Raw genomic sequence first — 25,152 nt, 5'->3', positions numbered from 1 at the left:
CTCAAGTACTTTATTAGATTGACTAAATCACACCCAAACTTTATGGAATATCATCTCTCCTTTCTATATGAAATCTACCTGTCTTGAGTTCTAGTGACACTCCAGCAAGATCCCCCGAGTCCTCTGAAGAGACTCCATTTACAGTTTTATCACTATGACCATGAATAATAGCATGGAACTCTTTCATTGTGTGCTTGTGCTCTGAACTCTGTATATCTCAATGTGCCTTAAGTACATAATACTGATAACCTGCTGTAGGTGGCAGATATAGTATTTGCCACGTAATTACTGTTGTGATGTACAGTTACAGTATGAAAAGTGTCAGAGATGTCAAAAACTGCTGTGGATTACACAGTTACCGGATTCTGTGATATTTTCCCATTGTCCTATCAGCCCTATAGCCTAGCATTATATTTCCTCCTGGTTTCTGCACCTAGCCACTGTGTCTCCCATGCCCGATCCTTAAGAAGGAAACCATGTCAAGTTTGTAGGGGGTTTAGGAGCTCAAAGCCACCCTGGACTACATGAGTCACTGCCTCAGAAAATTAACAACAGCAACTAAATTAAAACAGAATAACCACAAAAGTAATCAAAACAAATCACAAGCAGCAAGTTCATCTTTCACCAGGACATTTGCACTGGGTTCTTTTGGAATGCCTTTCCTTGCTTGTAGAGCTGTTTCTTGCTTTTCAATGTTTGGCACTTCCCAGAAGTCATTCTGGACCACTCTGTCTAAAACTGTCCCTACTAGCTTGTGTGCTATGAGTGCTCATGTATGCTGTTCATTGTGCTCACATTTCCTGATATTTTCATCACTCCCTTGTGTTCTTGTGGATCAAAATCATCCCACCACAATAGAACCCTCCTGTATGCAGTGTTTGTTTGTTGCTCTCAGCTAAGTTTCAGGACCTATAAAACCATCTGGCAGTTACTGGGTACTGAGAAGAACCAGAACTAGTGAATTACTTGAGCATTTAAACTTTTAGCATCAATTTTGTGTAACCTCTTACAGTGCTTAGTAATTATAGTTTCTACTATATCACTTACTGTTATATATTTAAGGTATCAGGTCTTTTTTTGTTTGTTTGTTTTTTGAGACAGGGATTTTCAGTGTGTCCTGGATTTCTTTCTGTAGAGCAGGCTGGCCTTGAACTCACAGAGATCCTTCTACCTCTGCCTCCCTGAGTGCTGGAATTAAAGACATGTGCCAACATGCCTAGAATGATCTTATATTTTATATTGTTTGTTTAATCACTGATTAATATGAAGTTAGTGATTGTAGCTTTCTGGCTAGAACTGGTTGACAATGGATATTTGCATTTCCTATTTGTATCCTGCAGAGGGCAGATCCTAGAAAGCCTCTCATCTAGCAGTTGGTTGGATAGGAATTCAGAAACAGATTGTGGGTGCTCAGTGCACCTTTTCTCTGCTTTCTTGAGTCTTATTCTTCCTGAGTCTAGAATAGGATTTGAGTCATGTCTTAACAGATGCTTGAGTTTAACCAGCTTAGAATTGAGGGCTTTGTTCAGATTACCTAGGGCTTCTAGGTCCATAGTCTAGCTGGACTAGACATCACTAGAAGCCATAAGGCATTCAAAAGAAATTAACTTTTCATGAGATTTTTTTTTTTACCTGATTACACTGAATAACAACTTGGTTAAGATAGTTCTAGAAAGAATGTTGGATGGTTGACCACATGTTTTTGTGTGTGTTTTTAAATATTTTAATATTTAAGGACTTATTCAGAAATTTTCTCCAGAAAAGAGAAGAATTACTCTGATAATGTGTCAGACCATAGATAATGTAGACAAATTAGGATGACATAAAAAGACAGACATATAGGCTGACACAAAAAGAAACATACATGAGCTGGTAATTCTAAATATAGACACTTATATTGCAGAAGAGGATTTAAATTGTTGAAGAATACACAGTGTCAACTTCCTGAACCCCCACATACACACAATAGAAGTAGTCCTGAAGGGGTGGCTCAGTCAATGCTTTGCAAGCAGGGGCATGACATCCCTCTAAAATACAGCTGTGGTGATGTGCTTTTATAATCCCAGCACTGTAACAGGAAACCAGAGGATCTCTGAAGCACACTGGCTGCCAGTCTAGCCTAATTATTGAGCTTTAGGCCAGTCAAAGGAGGTGACATTCCTGAGGATGACATGTAAATCTATCCTCTGGCCTCCATATGTATATACACCCATAACATCATCAGGCACAGACACTTACATCAAAAGGATGGAAGTAGAAAATGAAGAAAATAAAAATTTAAGGGCAACATAAAATGAATTTCGATCATAGTAAAAAAGTTCATTTCATAGAAAATATATGTACATATTTAGGTGGGCTAAATATTACCTTTCTAGCTGGCTGTGGTGGCACAAACTTGTCTGTAACCCCAGCACTCTAGGAGGCAGAGGAAGGTGGATCAATATGAGTTTGAAACCAGCATGGTCTACAAAGCAGGTCTAGGACAGCCCAGGCTACACAGAGAAAACCTGTCTGGAAAAACCAAAACCAAAACCTAACAAAACAAAAAAGAAAGACAGAGAGAAAGAAAGAAAGAAAAAAATAATTTGCTTTTCTGGCCATCAACCTCAAAACATTTATTGAGATTTGAGATGACAATAAATAAGTGTTTCTGAAAGTGACGCATTCTACAACAGGTAAAGAGAAGCTATAGCTAGGAGCAGCTGGCTCATTAATACAAATTCCTACTTGGGATGCAGAAGCAGGTGTATATTTGAGCTTGAGGCCACCCTGGTCTGCAGAGAAACTCGGCTCAAAACAAAACAAAACAAACAAACAAACAAAACAAAAAACAAATTTCTAAGCACAGTCATATTTTTAATTATTTTTCTGTATTTACTTTCATGAGACACTGATATAGAGACTAGATTGGCTTCAAACTTGCATTGGTCTTGTGCTTGTGTCTGCCTCTTCATATCTATTATTACAGATTTTATCAAAATTTACTCAAAGTTATCTGAGAAAGAAAAGATCTTCATTTTTTCTTCTTTCGTTCTTTTTTTCGAGACAGGGTTTGCCTTTGTCCTAGAACAGGCTGTCACTCCAGCCAATCAATATTTCCTTATTTCCTTTCCCAATATAATTTTATTCTAGTGTTTGTTTTTGTTTTGTGTGTGTGTTTGTCAAGATATCATGTATCCCAGGCTGACCTCGAACTCCTAGGTAGCGAAGGATAAGCTTAAACCCCTGTTTTCCCTGTTTCCATCTCCAAAGAGTTGGTTTATTCTGGAACAGTAAATAACAAATGCCATTTTGAACTACCAGTCTGCATTGGGAACTAGGAATCACTTGGCTTTTGGAGCAGGCAAGAGTGAACTGCAGTGTGGCAAAGGACCTGAATCATCACCCAGCATGCTTGGGTGTTTGGTTCTGCAGGTCTGCTGGGGGAGGTGCGATTGACAGGGCTTTTCATGAGCACAGGTTGTAGGATTGGCTAGGGTCCTGTCACTGGAGTCTGTGTGCCCAAAACTGTAGCAAGCTAGGCGATGAGGAAAGGAGGTAGGCAGCAGCCAATCCCTTCCTTCTTTGCTGGGAGGATCTTTGAGGTGTGCACACTTTGACTTAACAGAGTGCACTGGCGTTCAGCAGCTAGGGGATGAAATCCATATTTGGCAGGTGGAGAACTGGGAACCTTCCGGGTTGGAAAGCTTGAGACATGCACCCACTCGCCTAACTTAACCCCTTTGCCAGGCAGCAGAGGGGGCGGTTGCCTGCACACTGAACCACCGACTCCATGGATGCTCCTGTGGTGGGGTGGAGAGACTTGGTTGGCTTTATTTCACAGTTTTTCTGGGAGGAGGTGGGGACGGCGGGGGAGGTGGGCAGGACTGGCTGGCAACTTGGCCCGAGTATGAGGAGGACCTTTTGGTCCAGGAGAAGGGGCCTGGAGCCTGGCAGCTCCTCTACTCCCCAGTGGGCAGCCTCCCTGGGCTGTGGGTGTGTTAGTGGTGATAGCCCCGAAGTGCCCAGATACCTCACAGGATACTGAGCAGTGGGAGAGATCCACTGGGCTGCGTGTGTAGGCGTTGTAACTACAGTGGAGAGTTTTCTCATGTTCCGGGTAAAAGGTGGGAATGACACAGACAAGAGGAACAGGTAATAGAACCTGGGAGTGGTTAGGAGCAAAGGGTGAAGGGGCTGTGGGCGGCAGGCTGGGCCGATAGGGGGAGTGGATGAGTCAACTGAGTCAGATGTGATTATGATGAGGGAGAGTTTCTCTGTGCAATGGAGGGGTTAGCTGTAAGTCATCAACTCCCAATGTTTTGTTGTGAGAGGGCAGCAGGACATAGTAGGTTATGTAGATACACTGCCCAATGTGGTCACCAAGGAAAGGATAGTGAGGCTCTACTTTTTCACATTAACTGCTAGAGGACTGGTCAAATCTAGGCCTGAATGTGAGTTTCTCCTTATCCTGAACAGTGGGCTAGCTCAGATAGCATTCACTAGTCCCAAAAGAAGAATTTTGGGAGAAACATGAGAATTTGGATACTCCTTAAGGTTTTCTTGTGTATTAAGTGTAGCTTTAAATTTGAGACACCTGAATTGAGGTGGGAATGTGCATGACATAAAGAATAGCCCAGGTTACCTCTTTTCTCTACCATTCATGAGTAGAACTGGGGGAAGACTTGAAAGTTTTTATTCTCCTTTGTGTCATGATACGATCCATGGTACTTTACACTAATGAATAAGGGAGGATGTGTTAAATTTTTGTTTTAAATTTAAACAAAAATTTAAAAAGCTGCTAATTCTAGTTATAAAATGTCGCAAATTGTAACTGGAATTCTGATGTCATAGATACTAAAAAATGTGAAATAAATAGCACTTTAGGAAGACACAATGATCATTGGTATGCAATGCTAGCTAGTTGAAGGCAGGGATACAATTTCAAGATCATTCCCATTTGAATGTGTACCAGACCCTTCTGCAGTTAAAACTACAGTTATCTAGATCTGTAATTCTCCAGCAGGAGAGACTGGCTCAGCAGATAGAGGTGCTTGCTGCCAACCTCGAAACCTTGACTTCCTTTCCGGGGACCCACATGGTGGATGAGGACTTGCCTCCTCAAGTTTCCCTCTGACTTTCATACATTCAATAGCATGCATGAACATGCATGCGCACATGTGAACACACATGCATTCTATGCTATTCTTTCACTTCATTGAAATGTTGTATTTGTTAGCATTGTGAAGACTAATCATCACTCTATCACCAACATTAAGCTGTCAGGTGCTAGCAACATTTGTACACACTTTGTACAGATTTAAGGTGAAGCATTGCAGGAGCACCATGTAAGATAGCTACTGTTTAATGCCCATCATGTGGATGAGGAAGTTGAGTTATGGAGCACATGGTAGTAACTAGAAGGTAACAGATTCGATTAATTCAAATCCAAGCCAAGACAAACCTACTGGGACTTCTCCTTTTACTCACCAGGCTACTCCAAGCATGGAGGGAATCATGATTGAGCACTTTCCCTGAATGGGGCAGGCTTTGTCATATGTCTCCAGAATTGTAAGGAATGAAGGAAAGAAATGATCTTCCTTCAGAAGAAAATTAATTATACAATATCTAATTTTTAAAATTATGTGCATACATGTGCTTCAACATAGGTCTCCATTACCTCCTAAAAAGTCCTCTTATTTTCACAGAACTGCACTGCATTATGCTTGTGCAAGTGGCCATCTGGGTGTGGTAATTCTTCTAATAGAGAGGAACTGTGACATTAATGTCTGTGACTACAACAGCTGCACACCTCTAATTAAGGTAGATAGATAATGGCTAACAATTTCAGTATGAGATGGATGAGACATAAATGCTGGGACTTGGTGCAGTGGAAAACACCTAGCACAGAAAGTCATAACTGGTCAAAATGTAGAGAATAAGTAAGTGTCTGTGGAGTGTTTAGCCCCAAATGGGACCTCTGTATCACACTCCTTCCTGGAAGACTCGGGGAACATCTCAAGACAGAAAGCTGAAATGACCCAAACCAATAGAAATAAGGGTCTCAGATAGAGGAGCAGGGATGAGAAATAAAGGAGACAAAAAGCATAGCTGGGACAGTAGATCTTGCTGATGACTCATCCCCAGAAGGTTTCCTAAGAAGTACACGCACACACACACACACACACACACACACACACACACACACACACCATTTTCAAGGGTGAAAAGAGCCAAGTCGATATTGGCAATGAGAACATGGATACCTCAGACACAGCTGTCAAAGGACTGATTACCACAGTCCAGGAGGAAGAGTTGGGTTCCCAGAAGCTTCAGCTTCGACTCTTTTGAGGCACTGTTCCATTCCTAGACTGTCTTGCAAAGTCCACTCCTGGACAAGGATACAGAACAAAAGTTCCCTTTGTCTTTTCATCAGCATCTCTGAGGAAGTCTTGGGTAGTTCTGGCTACCTACACTTAGAGATTGTAAGAGCCAGAGGTCAGGGAGGACCAGAGTGAAACAGCGTCTTGTGGGCATGACAAGACTGAGGTACTCATGAGCTCACAGCAGCCAGGATTCCCTGCCCAAGACCTGAACAATTTCCCTGAGTGGGAAATTGGTTCATGAGCCCCATCTTTAATTTAGGAGCCAAGGGCATTTGGTGGCTTCTGGGGAAGGGGAGTCAGATTATTATTATTATTATTATTATTATTATTATTATTATTATTATTTCAGTTTTTCAAGGCAGAATTCCTCTGTGTAGCCTTGGCTGTCCTGGACTCAGTTTGTAGTCCAGGCTGGCCTCAAATCACAGAGTTCCACCTACCTCTGCCTCTCCAAATACTGGGAGTACAGACATGAACCACCTCAGAGCCTGAGAGAGTCAGCTTTCTAATGGTATGGCAACTAGTAAATCTACCACATGCCAGTAGATGACCACACTCCAAGAGTACATGGACAGCTCAGATAGGAATCATGGGATATTTAAATAATAAATAACTAAAAAGACATGAAGTTGGAGAGTGTGGGGAGGTGGGAATGGATCTGGGAGGAGTTAGACGGGTGGGTTAGGGGTGAATATGATTAACACACATTGTATGAAAATTTCCAAGAATTAATAAATATTGTAAAAGTGCTTAGACTATCTGGGTGTGTTTACACACACCTGTATTCAATCTTACCACTTGGGAGGCTCAGGTAGGAAGATGTGAACTCAGGCAAGGCTGAGCTACATAGATGACCATGTCTCAAAAAAGAAAAGGCATATTTCTTAGAATAACAACAATGACTGTAACTCATTTAATGACCAGTAATTGATGAAGTGTGGAATGCTTATTTTTAGTTGAGCCAATGATGTATTTATGTAACACTCATAGGCCTCACAGCACCAGCATGAGGAATGTGTGGCTCTCCTGCTACAACACGGTGCTGACCAAACGCTATGGATGCTCTTGGCAACACCGCCCTCCACTATGCTGTGCGAAATTGTAACACCTTCATAACTTCCCAGCTACTTGAGCATAGTGCAAACATTGAAGCTAAAACAAAGGTAAAAAAGCATTGGCTTTTATTTCCAATTCACATGTAATATATTGCTTATAAAATATTGATACACACAGCTCTATTTTCCTACACAGAGGCTCAGGCATTCACCAAGAAAAAGTGCTCTAAAGGGCTCAATGTCAAATGTATCAAAAGTATTGGCACTTTCAAAATTTTTTAGAGGCTATAGATTTCTTCTATGAATGCATAGCAAATACTTTTAGGAACACTGAATTTGTTAAAAGGTACAAATATTTTGCATTTATTTTTTTTAATCAAAGCCTCTCTTTTTTTTGGAATTAATATAAAACCATAGAAGAAAACAACAAGTTTCTTAAAGTTGGGTTTTATGACTAAAAAGAAGCTTTTATAATAAATAGAGATTGTGTTGCTGTCAACAAATTCCACCAACATGGTTTGTCTCTCAGGGGTGAGGCTGAAATAGGGAGAATGAGAATGGAGTAGTAATTAGAAGGCAAATTTGGAAACCTGATACGGAAGGGAAATACAAAGAAAACATTGTTTAATTTTCCCAAGTTTATATGAGCAGATAAAAATGCTCTTTAGTTGGGGAGACAGAACTCTTAGTTTGATTAAAAAAGTTGAGTTACAAACTAGTCTAGAGATGACTTTGCTCACTAATCAAAACAGATGACCACTCTTATTATAGCCCTTTAGTGACCCCCATAAAAGAAAACTCCAAAGGTTAACTGGGGACCCTACTATCTTATAAGTTATGTGCCCTGTTGCTCTTTTGCAGCTAACCTGACCACTCAGAGGTCAGAGGTCAGTATTAGAGTTTTTATTAATTTACTGTTATATATTTATTGCTGGCTTATATTTTGTCTAGAATACAAAAAAAAAGAAATTTAGTTACTAAAATTTAGTCTTTCATGTTGTTATTGGATCATTACTATATATAAGAATAAAGTTTTGGGGCTGGGGAGATGGCTCAGATATTAAACACCCTGACTGCTCTTTCAGAGGTCCTGAGTTCAATCCCCAGCAACTACATAGTGGCTCATAACCACCTATAGCAGGATCTGGTACCCTCTTCTGTCCTGCAGGCAAACCACTGTATACATAATAAACAAACAAATCTTTAAAAAAAAAGAATAAAATTCTCTACTGAGGTTTTTAACTGCAAAGATACAGATCTTGCCTCTTACAGCAATAAGCAATGACAATTAAACTTTAATTCAGAGCAATTTCCTGAGGGGCCCATTTGGAGCAGGAGTACCTGACAATGGTATCTTGTTCCTGCCACCCTAAAGAGGATGACCTTCACCCCAGCCTGGTGCAAACATACTGGAAAACTGTGAGCACCACATCTCTGAAGCCCATCCTCAAATGTGAATGTTCCCCACAAAAGTGCTGTCAAGTATGGGTGTAAGTCAAGGGGTCTTTTTCATACTCAACCATGTTTATAGCAGCTCAATCTGTATTTCACAGAATGTTTATTTTTCTAGAAGCGCCACAGAGACTGAAACATCCCATTATTACAGAACTATGATTACAGGTCCAGTATGAAAAAGACCCCTTGACTTACACCCATACTTAAAAGGACACTTGCTCAACCATGTTTATAGCAGCTCTATTTGTAATAGCCAGAACCTGGAAACAACCCAGATGTCCATCAACGGTGGAATGGGTACAGAAATTGTGGTATTTTTATACAATGGAATACTACTCAGCAATCAAAAAGGAGGAAATCATGAAATTTGCAGGCAAATGGTGGGATCTAGAAAAGATCATTCTGAGTGAAATATCCCAGAAGGAGAAAGACAAACATGGGATATACTCACTTATATAGACCTATAAGATATGATAAACATAATGAAATCTATACACCTAAAAAAGATAATCAATTGAGCGGACATGGGGTAAGATGATCAATCCTCATTTAGAAAGACAGATGGGATGTGCATTGAATGTATGACAGGAGTCTACTGAGCGCATCTGAAAGACTCTAACTAGCAGTGTTTTCAAAGCAAAGACTCATGACCAAACCTTTGGCAGAGTACAGGGAATCATAAGAAAGAAGGGGAGTTAGTCTGATGGGGAAAGGATAGGAGCTCCACAAGGACCAAATATATCTGGGCACAGGGTCTTTTCTGAGACTGACATTCAACCAAGGACCATGTATGGATATAACCTAGAACCTCCACTCAGATGTAGCCTGTGGTAGCTCAGTAACCAATTGGTTTCCCAAAGTGAGGGGAACAGGGACTATTTCTAACAGGAACTCGATGACTGGCTCTTTGGTCTCCCCACCCCCGAAGGGAGGAGCAGTCCTTTTAGGCCACAGAGGAGGGCTTTGCAGCCAGTCCTGAAGATACCTGATAAAACAGGATCAGATGAATGGGGAGGAGGTCCCCCCCATCAGTGGACTTGGAAAGGGGCACGGTGGAGATGAGGGAGGGAGGGAGGGAGGGACTGGGAGGGAATGAGGGATCGGGACACGGCTGGGATACAGAGTTAATAAAATGTAAAAAAAAAAAAAAAAAAAAAAAAAAGAAAAAAAAAAAAGAAATACAGATTGAGTGACTTTGTTCTGGAGAGGACTGTTTAGCTCCTTTACCCAACAAACATAAAACCTTTGCTATTGCTATCATGTCCTAGGGATGGGGCAATGGAAGAGAAAGATAGCATTGGTGTCCTCAAGAAGCTCTTGGTTTTATTTATTTATTTTGTATTTATATAATTTAATTTATTTATAAAACACACACTACATCCTGATTGCTGTTTCCTTCCCCTCTCCTCTCCCCAGTCTCCCTACACCATGTCCCCTTTCTCCCTTGTCTGTTCCTGTCTTTTCCCCCAGAAAAAAGCAGGCTTTCTGGGGACATCAACATAACAAGCTACAATAAGACCAGTCATGTATTCTAACATCAAGGCTGGATGAGGCAACCTAGTGGGAGGTGAAGGGTCCCAAAAGGAGGCAAAAGAGTCAGAGACAGTCCTGTCCCCTCTTTTAGGAGTCCCACAAGAACGGTGGGACCTATTAGTTGTAGCAATGTTAAAGACAGAAAAGTCTCACAAGGGTGTTCTGCAGCATTCTTTGAGCCTGAGTACACACACACACACACACACACACACACACACACACACAAGTGCGTGAGCAGAAAAATAAAAAGAAATAGCACTACCCCAAATTCCTTTTTTTTATCCTAAAAGCATCCTGTCATTTCTTTTTTCTTTTCCCTTCCTTACTCTCTCCATTTCATTCACATGCTTGCTTGCATGTGTGTTTTTATGCTGACTGAATCCAAGGGCTTGTATGAATTAACATACACGTTTGCTCTGAACACACCTCAGGCCTATATGTACAAATCTTAACTCTATGAACAGATAATTCCTGTTTGGTGTAAATCAAACGTAAGTAAACAGCACTTTTTACTCCTAGTTCTTAAAGAGCACCTGGTAAAAGAGTTTCTTCTACTGCCACTGTGCAGTGGCCTTACCCTACACAATTTCTTTCCCCCCCTTCAGGGACTCTTGAATACCACACAAGTAGAAATTACAACTGAGGGCAACTGCTTTGAGAAAGAAATAGCAAAGAAGAGAGGGGAAAAAAGGGAAAAGGACAGGCATGAAATGCTAACATGATGAGCATTCTCCGTCACCAGTCCCCAATGTTCACATAAACATCTTGAGAAATGAAGGCTCCTATTTTTTTTTTTTTTTTTGACCTTAGAGAAGCTGGGGTGGCTTAGCTCACAAAGGGAAATTGACAACAATTAAGTTAATTTTACAAGTCTTCTGAGTACTAGAAGAGCAACTGATAATGCTTTCCTCAAATGAAGAAGGCTCAAAGTCACCAAAATCTGCCTGTAAGGGCTAAAGGAGGTGAGTTTTCATTCTTTATATTTTATTTTATTAATTACAGTTTATTCACTTTGTATCCCCCATAAGCTCCTTTCTCCTCCCCTCCTGATCCCACCCTCCTTCCCCCTTCTTCACGAATGCTCCTCCCCAAACCCACTGATAAAGGAGGTCCTCCTCTCCTTCCTTCTGAACTTATTCTATCAGATCTCATCAGGAGTGGCTGCATTGTCATCTTCTGTGGCATGGTAAGGCTGCTCCCCCCTCAGGGGGAGGTGATCAAAGAGCAGGCCAATCAAATTATGTCAGAGGCAGTCCCTCTTCCCATTTCTATGGAACCCAATTAGACACTAAACTGCCATCTGTGCAGGGGTTCTAGGTTATCTCCATGCATGGTACTTGGTTGGAGTATGAGTCTCTGGGAAGACTACTATGTTAAAATTTTCTAGTTCTGTTGCTCTCCTTGTGAAGTTCCTGTCCTCTCCAGATCTTACTATTTCCAACTTCTTACATAAGATTCTATGCACTCTGCCCAACAGTTGGCCATAAGTCTCACTGTCTGCTTTGATAGTCTTCAGGGCAGAGCCTTTCAGAGGCCCTCTGTGGCAGGTTTCTAGGTTGTTTCCTGTTTTCTTCTTCTCCTGATGTCCATCCTCTTTGCCTTTCGGGATGGGGACTGAGCGTTTACTGTTGCTTAAAACAAGACCTTTCCCATGCTCTAATACCATAGTGTGTGCCAGTACTGCTCTGATACTCTTTTCAGTTTTGTGAAATCAGGAGATGATGTCATTTGATTACTAAAACTTCCTGTTACCTGTAGCAACTGCCTCCTGAGAAGGAACAGCTGTAATCTTTAATTCTTCAGAATTATCATTAGGAAAGTTTTTTTTTTTTCTCACTTTGCTCATTGGCAACAGCCTTATCACAAGATTTATCAACAGCAGTTTTTAAACCAGAGGAATTCTTTATGTTCTCAATTCTCCTTAACATGTCTTTATAAAATGTAGTAGTATCCTCTTCAAAGACCTTTGGAAAATTTTTAATGAGAATTCTCATAAGGGAAACCTGTAAATCAACAATGCAGAAACAAGGTCCTGTCATTAACATTGTTTACAAATTTGATATGAGAATCTTGAAATGACAAAAAAAATTAATAGTTACTTTATACAGGTATGAACCCATGAAATGACTAAGAATAGTATGGGCATGTACTTAATATACAGTCAGTAAGATATGGTATAATAGGAAAGAAAAAGTTTCAATATCCTCACAGCAATGACTATTTCTGTTCAACTTTTATGTTTCTTTCAAGGGTTCACCTAATTTTATACTTGACCAGTCTTTTTAATTTTTTAATTATTTATTATTTATTAATATATTACAATGTATTCAAAATTTTCTCTCCTGCAGCCCCCTCCCTCTTCTCCTTCTAGTACCACCCAACCTCCCTCTTTTCACTTTATGCCCTTTCCCATGTCCAGTCATAGGGGAGGACCTCCTCCCAGCTCAGCAGTTAAAATCTAGCTTCACAACCAAAAATATTTTACAAAAAAAAAAAATTCCATGAATATCACACTTGGATTATTTTCATATTTCATGCAGAAATAATTCAGAATACTTATCCTTCTTTGTTTTCATATCTGGCAACCTAAAGTAATATATTTGAGTAGAACTGTTTATGAAAAGAATATCCTTAACAGTGGTTGAGAGTATAAAATATATTTACTTGCTCCTTTTTTCCTGAATGTGTCCATAGTGTGTGTCCATAAGTGTGTGGATTTATTTCAGGGTCTTCTATTCGATTCCATTGATCCACCAGCCTGATTCTATGCCAGTACCATGCAGTTTTTACTATTGTTGCTCAATAGTACAGCTTGAGATCAGGGATGGAGATAACTCCTGAAGAGCTTTTACTGTAGAGAATTGTTTTAGCACTTCTTGGTTTCTTGTTGTTCCATATGAATGTGAGAATTTTTCTTTCAAGTACGTTAAGAATTGTGTCAGTAATTTGATGGGAATTGCATTGAATCTGTAGATTGTTTTTGGTAAGATGGCCATTTTTACTATATTAATCCTGCCAAGCTATGAGCATGGGAGATCTTTCCATCTTCTGATATCATCTTCTAATTCTTTCTTTAAAGACTAGATTTTTTTTCATACAAGTCTTTGACTTGCTTGGTTAGGTTCACACCAAGGTACTTTATGACATTTGTGGCTATTGTGACAGGTGTTGTTTCCCTAATTTCTTTCTCCTCCATTTTGTCTTTTGTATACAGGAGGGCTACTGAATTTTTGAGTTAATATTGTATCCAGCCACTTTGCTGAAGGTGTTAATCAGCTGTAAGAATTTTCTAGTAGAACTTTTGGGGTTGCTCATGTATACTATCATATCATCTGCAAATACTGATACTTTGACTTCTTCCTTTCCAATTTGTATCCCCTTGATCTCCTTTAATTGTCTTATTGTTCTAGCATAGACTTTATTTCAATTTTCCAACCTTTGTCCTTGGTCACACATACACTGCAGTTTCAAAAGACTAGGGACAGTGAGAAGTGTGAAGCCAAGGCAAGCATTTATACTATATAGATAGAATCCCCATTTAGAATGAATCAGTGGGGCCTTAGGTAAGAGACTAGAGTGGGTGTCAAACACAGACATGTCTCAGAATACATATATAAGCAAATACATGAATAAAAATGAAAAATAAACATACCAATAAAAATTGGAGAAATCCCTAATTACCTGAGTAAGAAAAAGAGATATCAAATTATATAGTTCATAATATGCATATCTTTTCTTCTTACTAAATAGCCCAAAATTGTTCAGGACTAACTAGTTCAGTAAAAACCACAATTCATAATTCAGTAAAGGATGATTAATTTCACTGATTTCTGATTTGTGAAGTGTCAGCCATGATTTGAGGTTCCAAGGGTAGAGTAATGAGAACAATGGGAAAACTCCAGGTGTTCCTGTACCTTTAAAGTACCCTAAATGTACAGCCTTGCCTTGCTGGTCACTGATGATTACTTTCTTCCTCACTATGAGGTCCCAGCTTTCTGGCAATGAGATTAAGCCATACTTGGCAAGCTCCAGTTCAAGGAGGGATCAAGTTCTGGCTTTGTCTGATGTTACCTATCCTGTCTTCTCTCAGAACAATACCTTCTCTCTTTATGTCTGAGGCTATAGCTCCAGAGTCTACTGAATGGTGAACTGAGAGCATGGCCCAATTTGAACCGAGCAATGTTATTTCTCTAGAACCACTGTTTGCTCCTGAGTAAGTTTAGCTTGTAGTAGAGTACTTTGAGTAGCTTCAGAAAACTCTTGATTTTGTGACATGGGATAATAATATAATAAATATAAAAGTACTTGATTATTTTTTTTTTGGTAGAGAAGGAAAACAATTTCATGTACGTACTGGACGGAGGGCAAAATCCAACAGGTTGGTGATGGATTAACCATCTTGAAATGTCTTTATTTGTGAAGAATATATTTTTTGCTAAGTATTATTCAAGACTTGAGTTTTTAAGTCACATTTTTATCACTATTATTACATGTTTTCTTATGACCTCACATAGTATGGTCATAGGTGAAATCATCAGGATGATTTGCATTGCCAAACCTAAGCACATCTGACATGGGAGGAAGTTAAGTGCCTACAGAAGGTTTTCAATGGTCTGTTGTGATGAATCCCTTAGCTTCTCAAAATTTTATCTTTCTCTTGTCCTCAGGTCATCAGTTTCCATAGTTGAAGGAATCTGTCAGCAGCAGTTTATCTCAAGGAAGGAAAGTACTCACACATGTCTGAAGGGATGCTAAGTATGGAATATGGTAAAAACATTACCATGAAGACCTCTGTTGTGACAACCATTGATTCCTCTTTCAAATTTACTTTCTGTTGAAAGTCAATATTTTCCTGTAGGTTCCAGTATGGTTTGGTCAGTAATTTTCTGAATAAATGGGGTTCATCTAGTTCCTTTTCACCAATGATTGATATCCTGGTCTCTATGAAATAAACACATGCTTCTATTATTATTCATCTAAAAGTTTGAAGAAAGAATGTGTCTGTTACTGTGAACCAGAGCAATGGCAATCATAAGTCAGTAACTACAACTGGGAGGAATGAAGAAGATTTTGTATCTTTTCTTTTTTAAATATTTATCACAGGTTATTTACTTTGCATCCCATCCATAACTCCCTCCTTCATTCCCTCCCAATCCCGTCCCCTCCCTCATCTCCTTCCTATCCCTTTCCAAGTCCACTGCTAGGAGACATCCTCCTCCCCTTCCATCTGACCCTAGCATATCAGGTATCTTCAGTAATGGATGCAATGTCCTCTGTGTCCGGGGAAAGCTGTTCCTCTCTCCGGAGTGGGGGGCGGTAAAGGAGCCTATCCTTGAGTTCATTACTTCTGAATATATTTTCTCCCAATCCATTTTTCCCAATTTTAAATATTGGGGTTTGTTGGAATCAGATCCTCCTTGGCATTGTGTCACAATTAGGTTCCCTAAATAGTTGTGGTGATTGTTCCTCCCTTACTTTTTCTTCTCCTGTAGGAATATCCTTCCCAAGCATGCCATTCCCAGTTCCAATTGGGATATTTCTTTTTAGTCCTGGGTACTGTTTTCAATCTTAAAATCTGTCTTTTTAGGAGACATTTTGCCTATCAGGAAAGTTCCTTTGATAGAGACTTTCATTTCCTTCTCCTGAGAAGTTATAGTTTAGCTATCAATGTAAAAAGTTGTCTCAGTCAAAGACCCAAGGAGTTTTAATTCCTCTTTCATGCTTTCATTGTGTAAAATAACTACCATATACTGCTTTATTCACTATGTTTGCTTTTTTCAACGTTGGAATGATTATAGTCATGGTTAACAAAAGAGTTTGCTGTAAAGTACTCAAGGTATGTACAGTAATTGTCATGTGTCTGACATGATAATCTTGTTGACATGCTACCATATAGTTTTAAAATGCTTGCTGAACAGTACATATTGTCATGCTCTATGGCAATTTAATAGCATATTTAAAATAGAAGAAGCCATATTAGATGAATTTGAAATATATTTTTCTAGGATGAAAAGATTGATATATAGCAAAGAAAAATGATTAAACCTAATTCCCTGATAAGGTAATATAAAACACTCTAGATATATTGACTGATAGGATTAAATGATCTCAGAGGCAATGCTATTACAAGAGACTCTAGAATAATATGGGGATTAAAAGAAGCTGGAAGATTTGACAGTTGGGGACACCAACAGACTCACATCCATAGAATCCTTTCCTCCAACTAGATGGTGGATTGGAATTTGTGCTGAAATCAGGGGGAAACGTGGGCATATTATACATTTGTTTTTCAATTTTGTTTAATTACATGACTCAAATTTCACTGGGATTTATTTCTTTGAAACATTATTTTAAAAGGATCTCACCCTCATGGATAGGTTATCTAAACTTTCACATGTTTGATAAATTATTAATTGAGAGCACATGTTCTCCATCAAGTATGTGGGACAGGACAGCCAGAGAGATCAAAAATTAACTTACAAGCATACCAGAGAGCAGCATGCTATCCTTACAAATACTTGTGAAAAACCTGCCAATTGGTGTCCCACAATGGTCCTGGTGGGGAGGAAGAAAGCACAATGATATCTTCCTCATTGGGTGCTGGTGGAGTTATGTGTACAGTTTCATTGTTTTTATCAGGTCCTGATATAGTTGTCATAGTTATGAATGATATCTTCTCAGATGTCTCAGAAGCTAAGAAAAAAGGGCAGTCATTGTATATCCTAATTGAACTCACTTAAGGGTTGAATGCTCTTTTCATTTTATAGCACACATACCTTCTGCCTCACCACAAATGCACAGAAAATAATCAATATTGTAATATTTATAATGAAGAGATTGCATCACGAGGTACTTGATAGCCAGTTGCATATGGCTCATACCTTTAGGTTTAATCAGTAAATGCCACTTTTTGCTCAATCAAGCATTGATATTGTGGAGATCCTGGTGGCCAAGGAAGTTTGGGAGGACACACTGGCAACATGGAAGTCTGTGGAGGAGACAGAGGAGACTTCATGCTGAAATTGATGCCAAGGCTCAAGAGGGATCCTCCTCTGGAAGAGGATTAGTCCAGCCTGAGCTGGAGAGTGGCAGTATCCCAGGATGGGCTCTGGAAACCAGAAATTTGCTGGGGAATAGATAAATCATTAATTGAGAGCAATCACTGTAATACTCCGAGGACCAAGGACTTCCTTCTGCCACCCTTTCCACCTCCAGAGGGTGACTGTGGGCCTGATGGCATAAGAAGAAGAAAAGGAGGACATATGGACCCTGGTGGATCTAGAGGAATGTTCAGATGTAGAGACAAATGTGAGTTCTGAGCTTGCCCTTTGTTGGACAGAAGTGGATTTGGTGGAGAAAGACGCTTTGATCCTGGAGGATCTCCTGGGAGGAAGAAAAGGCAGACATGGAGGACCTGGGATAAGGGATAAAGTGGAACAAATCAGGAATACAGAGACCCACCCTACTAGAGACCTGCAGAGCTTCACTGATGATCAGTTTCATTTTTACACCAGAAAATATTTTTAATGTATAATTCCATATTTATAATGTTGGCAGCAAAATTTTGATTTTTCCTTGGCTATACTTTAGTATTGTCACTATTTGTGAAGAAACATTAAAATAAGTGGTGAAAAAATTAACAATAATAGAACTTCTATTCTTACCTATAATCCCCTCATTGTCAATAGGAGCTGTTGGACTTCTGGGCACTTTGCCACTATATGTGGGGCATGTCATCCCACTGTGGGAGCAGTTGTCTAGTTGTTCTATTTCTTTTTTTCCACCAACATCAGTTATATTTTGCAGGGAACCTGAAGTTTTCTTTTCGTGTGGATTTAACAATGATGTTTGGTAGCAAACCCTGTCCTCTCCAAATATTAGTGGGAAGTTTTTAATAAGAAAATTTACCAAAAGGAATCTGTGTCAGAAACAGGGAAAAAGCAAAGGTCTTGAAATCACATTTGATATATGAGTCTTGGAGGCTAACCATATGCATTGCAGTATTCTGAGAAAGAGTCAGCTGTTATAAGATAAAGGGGGGATTTTACTGTTAAAAATTTAAAAGTTGATTTTGAGATCTGATGTTAAAATGTGATCATCACTGTGCAATCCTCTATAACAGAGGTGATTTCCAGTTTTCTCATTGCAATGGCTAGAATATAGTGTCAACCTGAGTAATTTTAATTCCACTTGTCAATCTCATGGCTGAGCATGTTGTGAAAGGATGCTCATAGAAACACAACTCAGAAGGAAATGTAGCACCTTTGAACGTGGGCACCGTCTAATTGAATATTCCCATTAGGTGCTGAAAAAGAAGACACATGAAAAACCACTTTAGCAGCAGTAGTCATGGTCTCTGATTGTTCAGTGCAGACTCAACAGTAAAAGCTTCATCCACAGGCCAGTTATATTGAAAGGTATTTGAACTAAGGCCTTTTTGTGGAGAACTGGATAGTTATGTTTCTGCAATGCCAGTTCTTAAGAGACTTCACCCTGAAATGGACGCCAGGGCTCAAGATGGATCCCCCTCTGGAAGAGGATTAGTCCAGCCTGAGCTGGAGAGTGGCAGTATCCCAGGATGTGTTCTGGGAACCAGAAGTTTTCTGGGGAATAAAATACATCACTTTAATACCCCAAAGACAAAGGACTTCCTTCTGCCACCCTTCCCAACTCCGGATGGTGACTGTGGGCCTGATGGCATGCGAGGAAGAAGTTGAGGACTGATGGACCTTGGTGCATTTGGAGCACCAATGTTCAGATATAGAGGCACACATGAGTTCTGAGCTTGCCCTTTCTTGGACCGAGGTGGTTTTGGTACAGAAAGACACTTTGATCCTGGGGGATCTCCTGGACCTTCCATGGGAGGAAGAACAGGGAGATTTGGAGGACCTGGAATAAGTTATAAAGGGGACTCTATATTTTTTCTCCTGTCCATTCATTCTGCACAACATGAGGAAAAGATTTTCTGAGTTATGCTTTCCTCTAATGTATTCATTACAGACCAGAAGCAATTGGTCAATTAATAATAACTCAGAAACTCAAATACTGAGAATCAAAAGAACCATTTGATATCAATTCTCTATTAATTCAGACTTAGGTGATGGAAGATCTCAGCTGGGTCTGACATGTAAAGCTCCTCCCTGAGCACCAGGTTTAATAGTATTTAAAGGGACTATGCAAGCTACAGGAAGGGCTGGGGAAAGAAAAAAAATAATCCTACACAACTGCACCTATGAACCACAACAATGACAAGTGGTAAGTAATTGTGTGATTTCTCAGCAGCAGAAAAGCATTCCTGGTACTGGGATCCTTGCAACTAAGGTCATGCCTATTAGAGGAAAAGGTCTTGTCTTAAAGGCATTTTAAATATTTAAGCTAATACACAAAGATAATGTAGCTCTTACCCCTTCATCAAAGGTTCTCTTTGCAATGGAATGAGACTATTACAGAAAACCACAGCTGTTCAAAATACAGAAAATAAATGTTCCAGTGGTTCGTAACTCAATGGACACATATGAAGGAAACTCTTGAACAGTGAATGCAGGGAGCTTAATTAAAAGACTCAGAAAGACTATAAAGCAGAGGATCAGATAATCTGTCTTAAATCTGGGTCTCCTAGAAATGAGGGGCAGGCTTCAGTCATGATAGTCTGACAACATGGTTGCTTTAATAATACCTGAATCATCATCCGAGTTAGTTGGATGAGGAAATGTCCTGAATCCAAACTCTAGACAAAGAATTATAAGCACATAAATACTACTGAGTGTGAGAACATTAATCTTTCTCAAGAAAAACCCCTAATTGGTGATCCAATACCAAATGGTTAGCTCAGAAATAATACATATACTACCAACCATAAAGGGACTCATCAGGATGTTTGAACATAGTAACAGATTTATATGTATTTATATAATAATAACAATTAAAGAAAATGGGCCGTGTATTTGACAGGAAGTGGGAGGGTGTGGGGAAAGAATCTTAGAACAAAGAAATGGAAGAAATGAAATGTTGCAATTGAATTGTAATTTTAATAATAAAATACAAATATAATTTTATGGACCTGAGGAGATATCTCAGTGATTAAGAACGCCTGTTTCCCTGTCATGAGGATTTTTATTTGAGTACTAGTTGTGTTTGTCTGTGTGTGTTAGCAAAAGAGAGAGAGAGAGATCATGAGATCGTAAAGGGATTTGTAATGAAGATATATGTGAAGGAGACACTTGCTGTATATCATGGTAGAAAAACCTTCCTCTCAGAAATGAATTAGTGACAGAAAATGAAGAACACTCTTCACAAAGGCATGTGACTAGGCATGCGTAACAGGTGACACATGTGTATATGAAATGAACCCTCCCACACACTATTATTATTTTGAAATAATTTGTGTTGACACGGACTGACCCAGCCAGGTCCCACAAACCGCGGGAGAATCAGGGCTTTGGATATCAGGAAGGCACAGTTTTGGCAAAAGGCAGTCAGAGCCCACACAGAAGAGTGATTCTCCTGTGATTTTACTGAAGTCAGGCTAATAATTTTATGGTAATTACATAAGGAAACACCTTAAAGTTGGCATGCTTCCCAGAAGAGTCAGATTTTACCAAGAATACAAAGTTTACATTTTAACTCAAAAGTGTAGCCAAACATAAAGCAGTGCCCACAAGAAATCTTGGCCTGAGAACTTTTTGATCAAAGCAAACAAAGGACAAAAAAAAAAAAAAAAAAACCCTAACACAGCAGTTTCGTTATTGCTAACCAGTGAAGACAAAAGTCAGGAGTTAAGTCAGATACCTGCCAAAATCTTTCTCTGCATCAAAGTCTAAATACACCTTTGTTAACCATCCTCCCATATGCCTTGCTAAAGATTTATAATTTTCCTTAGAAACAGGACGCCATAAGGAGGCATGCTTGAGCCAGCTGCACTTTCTCATGATATCTAAGGAGCCCATTATTTTTTCACTATTCTTGTAATGTTTATAATACTAAATCTGATTCATTACTTCTCTTAAAATCATTTTTCTTCCATTCTGTTCGTGTTAAAGCTTTTAGTAATCTATCAAAAATGTGTTTTCTTGAATAATTAACTGTGCCGTTCCAAGAATCATAAAGAAAGATCAAAAGACTCATTAATCCAAACCCACAACCGCAACCGAGAAAGTGTAGAAATCTAAGAATGCGTCTTTTTAGCTTAGGTGGTTTGGGAGACACTTGCTAGGGACCTCCAGGGAGCATATTTCCAAAGAAAGCTTATCTCTCGACTAGTAACACAATCTATTGAAATGCTGCACTGAAGATGCTGGAGTGGCTGTAGCAATGTGTCCCATGAGTGCTCATGTGTCCCATGAGGAGGATGGAATATTCTTCATTACATTACAGTTTATGATGGATGCTTTGTGCTGGAATCCTTATTCCTTCTGTTGTGAATATCAGGGGAACCTTTGAGGTTACCAGATTTCTAACAGTGGTATCTACTGTCACTCAGGAAATGCATTATGAAGAAACTACTTACAGAGCTCTAGGGAAATCTTGAGGGTAGATGACACTAGGAAATCCCCCTACCTTTAGGACTGAAGTGACATGATGAACCACCTTCGTTGTTTAGATTTACGTGCTGCCCATGGTCTAGTTTGTCTTTCAAAACTTGGCAAGAAGTAATGTTTGCTGATAATATAAAAACACCCTCAATGTTTGGCCCTTCTTGCTTGATGACAGACAGCATGTCCTGAGTGGATGAAAGGAAAGTACCTGTCATTCCATCTACAGCACAAGTCACTCTTTGCTTTTTATGAACCAGACCAACCCTGCTCACAGGTGCAATGCAAAAGCTGGCATGGATGAAGAGGACCTTGAACTGCTTGGGTGCCCCCATCTCTTGTTGTTCTCATACCGCCTTAACGATAACTGAAACCCCAGGAAACATTTTCTTATCATGTTTCCCACCATATTAAAGTGACTAAACTCACCTTTCCCAATACCTGTTTTAGGTGAATAGCCCTCTTTTACCTACCTATTCTGAAGCCATCCCTTTGAATCACAATAGTTTCTCAACTTGAGGACAGGATTGAAGGCTAGGAAGGGGTTATTTAAGAAGCAGCTCTTATCCTTAGGACAGCTAGAAAAGAACCTTGTGAGACCCACCACGACTGCACTGGGCAGAATGCCGTCCTTGCAAATAGCAATCATTTTTTTCCTGAATATTTTTCCTTGCTTCCCCAATGCCTGGGCAGTGCTCACTTTGTCATGTTGGGGCACAGAGCCCTTGTGGAACAGTGAAGATATGTGGGGCCATCTTTTCTTCGGTTTGTTTTTTTCCTCCCCATCTAAAGAAAGAATGAGGTGATTACATGCAGTAGAGTAATTTATTTCATTTTTTTTCTTATCAGTTACATTTTATTAAGTCTGTATCCCAGCTGTATGCTGCTCCCTCATTTCCTCCTAATCTCACCCTTCCTTGCTCATCTCCACCATGGCCCTTTCCAAGTCCACTGAGGGGGGGACCTCCTCCCCATTCATCCGATCCTGTTTTATCAGGTATCTTTAGGACTGTCTGCAAAGCCCTCCTCTGTGGCCTAAAAGGACTGCTCATCCCGAGGAGGGTGGGGAGGTCAAAGAGCCAGCCATTGAGTTCCTGTTAGAAATAGTCTTTGTTCCCCTCTCTATGGGAAAACAATTGGTTACTGACTTAAAACGGAATACATCCAAGCAGAGATTCTAGGTTATATTCATACATGGTCTTTGGTTGAATGTCAGTCTCAGAAAAGACCCTGTGCCCAGATATATTTGGTCCTTGTGGAGTTCCTATCCTTTCCTCATCATACTAACTCCCCTTCGTTCATATAATTCCCTGTACTCTCCCGAAGGTTTGGTCAAGAGTCCTTGTATCTGCTTTGAAGACACTGCTAGGTAGAGTCTTTAAGATGCCCTCAGTAGACTCCTGTAATACGTTCAATGCATATCCCATCTGACTTTCTAAACGAGGATTGATCATCTTACCCCATGTTCTCTCTCTTGATTATCTTTTTTAGGTGTATAGATTTCATTATGTTTAGCATAACTTATAGGTCTATATAAGTGAGTATATACCCCATGTTTGTCTTTCTCCTTCTAGGATACTTCACTCAGAATGATCTTTTCTAGCTCGCACCATTTGCCTGCAAATTTCATGATTTCCTCCTTTTTGATTGCTGAGTAGTATTCCATTGTGTAAAAATAGCACAATATATGTATCCATTTCTCCATTGATGGACATCTGGGTAGTTTCCAGGTTCTGGCTATCACAAATAAAGCTGCTATAAACATGGTTGAGCAAGTATCCCATTTGTGTACTTGAGCAAAGTTTGGGTGTATACCTAGCAGTGGTATAGCTGGGTCTTAAGGAATCACTATTCCTAATTGTCTGAGAAAGTGCCAGATAGATTTCCAAAGTGGTTGTACCAGTTTACATTCCCACCAGCAGTGAAGGAGGGTTCCCCTTCCTCCACAGCCTCTCCAGTATGTGTTGTCACTTGAGTTTTTCATCTTGGACATTCTGATGGGTGTAAGGTGAAATCTCAGGGTCGTTTTGATTTGCATTTCCCTGATGGCTAATGAGATTGAGGATTTCTTTAAGTGTTCCTCTACCATTCAATATTCCTCTGTTGAGAATTCTCTGTTTAGCTCTGTTCCCCATCTTTTAATTGGGTTACTTGATTTGCTGCTTTTCAGCTTCTTTATTTCTTTGTATATACTGGATATTAGTCCTCTGTCAGATAAAGGGTTAGTGAAGATTCTTTACCAAGCTGTAGGCAGTCATTTTGTTTTGATGATGGTGTCCTTTGCTTTACAGAAGCTTTTCTGTTTCATGAGGTCCCATTTATTGATTGTTGCTCTTAGAGCCTGTGCTGTTGGTGTTCTGTTCAGGAAGTTGTCTCCTGTGCCAATGAGTTCTACGCTGTTCCCACTTTTACTTCTAACAGATTTAGAGTATCTGGTTTTATGTTGAGGTCTTTGATCTACTTGGACATTAGTTTTGTGCAGGGTGATAAATATGGATCTATTTTCATTTTTCTGCATGTAGACATCCAGTTGGACCAGCACCATTTGTTGAAGATGCTGTCTTTTTTCCATTGAATGGATTTGGCTTCTTTGTCAATAATCGAGTACTCATAGGTGTGTGGTTTTATTTCTGGGTCTTCTATGTGGTTCCATTGATCCTCCTTTCTGTTTTTATGCCAATACCATGCAGTTTTTATTACTATTGCTCTGTAGTACAGCTTGAGATCGGGGATGGAGATACCTCCACATGATCTGTTGTTGTACAGGATTGTTTTGGAGATTCTGGGTTATTTGTTTCTCCATATGAAGCTGAGAATCTTTTTTTCAATGTCTGTAATGAATTGGGTTGGTATTTTGATGGGAATTGCATTGAATCTGTAGATTGCTTTTGTCAGGATGGCCATTTTCACAATATTAATCCTACCAATCCATGACAATGGGAGATCGTTCCATCTTCTGATATCTTCTTCAATTTCTTTCTTCAGAGACTTGATGTTTTTCTCAAACAGGTCTTTCACTTGTGTGGTTAGTGTCACCCCAAGGTACTTTATATTATTAATGGCTATTGTGAAGTATGTTTTTTCCCTAATTTCTTTCTTGGCCCTTTTTTCTTTCGTATACAGGAGGGCTTCTGATTTTTTTTCTTTTTTTTATTTAATTTTTTTTTCTTATCAGTTACATTTTATTAACTCTGTATCCCAGCTGTGTCCCGA

Source organism: Meriones unguiculatus, chromosome 9 (genome assembly GCF_030254825.1).
Source record: "Meriones unguiculatus strain TT.TT164.6M chromosome 9, Bangor_MerUng_6.1, whole genome shotgun sequence".
NCBI classification, from domain to species: domain Eukaryota; kingdom Metazoa; phylum Chordata; class Mammalia; order Rodentia; family Muridae; genus Meriones; species Meriones unguiculatus.
This window is presented reverse-complemented; position numbering follows the sequence as displayed.